Here is a 4,786-nt window from a genome sequence, read left to right as displayed (position 1 = left end):
AAAAATGAAAATATATACCCTATAAAGATACATAATGAAAGATCCTCCAAGAGAAATAAACATTTGAGATCATGATCAGCTTCTAAAAATTAAAATTTATATGAAATAGATATGGGTGTATATGTGCAAATTCCTTTAAATTGGAAAAATCAGACAAGACTCTTAAAATGCAACTAGATTAGGCCTCAATGTATTAAATCTAAGAAAAGAAGATATCATCAATCCTAAGTGAAAGGTTTAATAGTCATTAAATTTAATGACTACCAAATTTTTGAAAAAGTGGAGAGATCAAACATTCAAGCATCCCTTTATGCACAATGCAGGAAATAATCAAGAATTATTGACCCTTGTAGTAGGCATGATTTATTGTGGAAATGGACACATTAGTTAATTCAATGCTTGAGCACTGTTTTTGGTCTGTATTTATTCCATGCTCCTCATGCACCTTTCTTTTTTGGATCCGTGAGCTGCTTTTCCACAGGACATCTACAGAGATAACATACCTAAAGCTCAGGTCTGGTGGCCTTGGCACCTGGTTTCATTAGCAGTAATGATTGAAACTGGAAATCAATAAAGTGAAATTGATTTTTACACAACTTCCACATGAACCTTGTTTAGATGAATCTTCCATAAGTAATCAATTCAGTCTTGGTCTGTTTTCAAACCTGAGAGATGAAAGGTGCTATTCTGAGAGACTAAAAATGCACAGAGCAAGTTTCCTGGGAGACCCCCACAGAGACATTGCTTAGTGATCTTTCTTTTTACCTCTCCACTTCTTGTAACCCTGGCTAAGTCTCATCTGGAATATGTTGTAAGCATCTGTAAATGGAACTTTTATTTTCTTAATGTCTAGTTTTGTGGGCTTTACATCATTAGAAAAATTGGTGGGCATAAGAAATTTCCAGAACCTACTTGATTGAGAAACATTATTCATCTCTAGTCAACAGATTGAAGTAAATCCTTATATTAGGGTAAGAATCTCTGCCTGTGCTCACTTCGCAACACATACTATGAAATCTGAAATGACACGGAGAATGTTAGCATGGCCCCTGTGCAAGGATGACATGCAAATTCATGAAGCATTCTGTGTTTTTTATTTAGTCAAGATTACATGGTGACAGACAAATACTAGAATTGGTGGTGTGATCACATTGCAAGGTATAAAAGTGACAAATCACTGTATTGTACACCCGAAACTAATATAATCAATATATGATTGTGTTCTAATAAATATGTTAAAAATAATATTTGTGTAAGGTATCATTTTTGTCTATGAAATATCAATGTCAGTATCTGAAATTAATAAGGCCTTGTTTTAATTAAATTGTTAACAACTGCTTTTGTTTTAATGTACATGAGAAAGAAAAATCATTTCTCATAAATAAATATGCTTTAGACATTGATATTGTTTTATAGAACCTTGCTGATCCAAATTTATTTTACATGTTTAGAGGTAGTTCTGACTTTTGCCACCTTGTCTCTTTAAAATGTTGTTTTGTGCCCTGGCTGGTGTAGCTCAGTGGATTGAGTGCGGGCCTGCGAACCACACGTTCATGGTTCGATTCCCAGTCAGGGCACATGCCTGGGTTGCAGGCCAGTTCCCAGCAGGGGACTCACAAGAGGCAACCATATATTGATATTTCTCTCCTTCCCTTCCTCTCTAAAGATAAATAAATAAAATATTTTAAAAATGTTGTTTTGTGCAATATATATTACGTGTTAGAAAGTGTGATATACAATCACGCTTTTTGGGCAAGTTTTTATTTACTATTATTATTAATGAGAGTGTGTGTCTCTGCTGTCACATAAAGGAGTGGCCAAAATAAGCAAAACAGTAAAAGTAATTACAAAAAATAATGTGGGGGTTAGTCTGTCAAAACTATAAGCTTTAAAAATATATTATTTTTAATTTCTAAAAAATAACAATATGATTTTTCTTCACATTATGAGCTACAGAAGGTTTTCTCTGGTCCTCCAGGAGTTAAAAGTTTAGTCAGAGTCCTTTCCCTTGTCTTTTCATTCTCTCTCTACACTGAAGTGTTGAGGTCACTGTGGGTAGCCCTATGGGAGGGTCAAGATGGCAAATGCTCAGGGAAAAAGTGTATCTGACTTACTGATACTACAAGAGACACAAAAGTGCTGTGTTATCCCTCAATAACTAATATTCATGGCCTTTAGTAAAATGTTCTCATCATGTTGGTTTGTATATCATCAGGAATGTAGGAAGTATACCTGAAAAGAGTTATTTAATGGATTGTTGCTTATGCAAACTTATCCAAATCACATTTATAGTTGGTAAAACGAGCATGTTCCTTTGAACAGGTATGTTCCTTTGAAAAGTCCTAGCGGAGGCTGGTCCTGAGTGGTTGTCAGGAGGGGAGCGTGTGTGAGTGCCGCTGGGCATCCCTGGTCAGGTTAAGTGGTTCAAGTCACCTCATTTCCTTTCCTTGACACATCTGAAAAATGGTCATTAGCCCCATTATTAAATGAAAAAAATCTAAATTAGTGAATGAATGCCTGTGCTAGTTTCCTAGGACTTCCATAACAAATTATCAAAAATGTGCTTAAAGCAACAGAAATGTATTTTCTCATTGTTCTGGAGGTCAGAACCCAGAAAAGAAAACGTAATCTGTTCCACCCCTATCGCATGGCTGTTAGCAATTGTTGGCTTTGTGGACTCCCCTCCAATCTCTGCCTTCATTTTCACATCCCCTTGCCTCTGTTTGCCCCTCTGTCGTTTCCTTTTCTGTTTCCTATAAGGACATTGGATTTAGAGCCCACTTTAAATCCAAGATGATGTTATCTCATTTCAAGATCATTAACTTAATTACATCTGTAAAGACCCTATTTCCAAGTAAGGTCACATAATGAACTGGGAGTTACTGCTCGGAAATATGTTTTGAGGTTGACTGTTCGGCCTGTTCCAATAATGCGGTGGCAGTCAGAATTCAAATTCTGTTCTTCTGACCTTGGAAGACAAGAGCTTTTCGTTGTTCTGTACCAGCTCAATAAATATGGCCAAGGTCTCATATTAGGTGCAACATACACTCTTAACAAAATGACTAAAATACAGTCCCTGCTTTTGAAGCGCTTCCACACTAGTGAAATTTCGCTGGTTCTTTAACTTTTAGAAACTAATGTCATCACACTGTGTTTACAGAGGTAAAATATATTTTAAGCTGCCTAAAGAAATATATTACTATATACAATATTACCCCATAAGTGTATTTGCTGTATTGTTTAGATTTTAAAAACTAGCAAAGTGAGAAATTTTAATTAAGTACAATGGCTTTTCATTATTATAGGATATAAATAAAAATTTAATATATGCCATTGTATCATGTATCAGAAAGGTAAATAGATAAATTATAAATAGAATTAATTATAAGGAAACATTGTTTTCAAGGTAAATATAAAATATTAACTTTTAGCAAAAAAGCTCCAAGAAAACTATAAATATTTTGAGTATGAAAACTTATTAGAAAGAGAAAGTTATTTGTCATTATGGTGTTTGTTTCTGAAGGAGACAATTACTGGATTCTAGGAAATAAAATACTTCCAAATGTTAGAATACTGATTACATTTTATGAAGATCATCAACATATATTGAGAAAAATAGTTTTCTGATAGTTATTAAAATGTATTCATATTAATAAATATTGCATGCAATGAGAAATCTTTGGTTCATTTTTTCTTGTTATTGCTGGCTTTTTCACTAATTTAGGGGAGAGTGGCTTGTAAATGATACTGTGTCACAATTATCCTCTCTCTTCTTTTAAGTATTATAGCATGACTTAGCCAGCCTGCATTTTTACCTACATTACAGTAATTACAGATGACCCCAAACAACACAGGGTTTAGGGGCACTGACCCCATGCAGTCTACATTTTGTGCATAACTTTTGACTCAGCCAAAACTTAACTACTGTTGACTGGAAACTTTTCCTATAAAGTAAACAGTCAATGAACAGATATTTTGCACGTTACATGCATTACATAATGTATTCTTATAATAAAGTATGCTATAGAATAGAAAATGTTATTAAGAACACCGTGAGGAAGAAAAAAATACATTTACAGTACTATGCTGTATTTATTGATTCTGTAAGTTTACATCATTTGCTTATAAGATGAATCATCTGTCAGTACCTATATCAATATTGTCTTATAGAAAATAGTGAAGGTATAACAATGTATGTACTGCTGACAAAGAAGCAGCAATGTGATTACTTTATGGTTGTTGAAAGGAATCTATTGTTTCACAGTAGGAAGGAAAGCTCCAAAAATTTCCCAAATTTTTACTGAAAAATCTGTATGAGTGGGCCTGTACTGTTGTTCAATGGCTTGCTTCAAAAGCCACTTGAGTGTGTCCCATATTAGGATGGATATTTTATTAAAAGTAGTTCAAGGTAAAAAAACTTTTAGTGGCTTTATAGTAATACAAATGAAGATTTGTGTCTGTAAGTACAACACACTCTTAAAGTATGTATAGGACAGCATTTCTTTTAAAAATAAAACAAGTAATTTCTCAAATCCTTTATTTGAAATCAGGTTGAAAGTTATACAGATTTATAGATGGAAGGGTGAAAGTTTCTGTAGAATAAATTCTGTACAGATTTTAGAAAAGAATGAATAGGAGTAGAATGGGGAATGAGGCTTGAAAGATAAGAAAAAAAAGGTATAGAAAACTGGAAGTCAAAATCTATATCTTCCCCCTTATGTTTACCATTCTGAAGGTAAATGATTATACTTTTTATTTTCCTTCCCTATTTCTATCCACCTCATTG

The 4,786-nt window shown here is 33.7% G+C and overlaps 1 non-coding gene across 1 annotated transcript; it reads left to right on the top strand.

The window, feature by feature from the left end:
• The first annotated feature begins 987 nt into the window (after positions 1-987).
• LOC118987103 (U6 spliceosomal RNA) lies at positions 988-1,094 on the top strand. Its single transcript, XR_005066512.1, has one exon. It is a non-coding gene; the product is annotated as a U6 spliceosomal RNA (small nuclear RNA).
• The last annotated feature ends 3,692 nt before the right edge of the window (positions 1,095-4,786 follow it).

The sequence above is a fragment of the Sturnira hondurensis genome, unplaced genomic scaffold (assembly GCF_014824575.4).
Source record: "Sturnira hondurensis isolate 20B ecotype Veracruz unplaced genomic scaffold, ASM1482457v3 Scaffold0004998, whole genome shotgun sequence".
In the NCBI taxonomy this organism is placed as follows: Eukaryota; Metazoa; Chordata; class Mammalia; order Chiroptera; family Phyllostomidae; genus Sturnira; species Sturnira hondurensis.
This window is presented reverse-complemented; position numbering and strand designations above follow the sequence as displayed.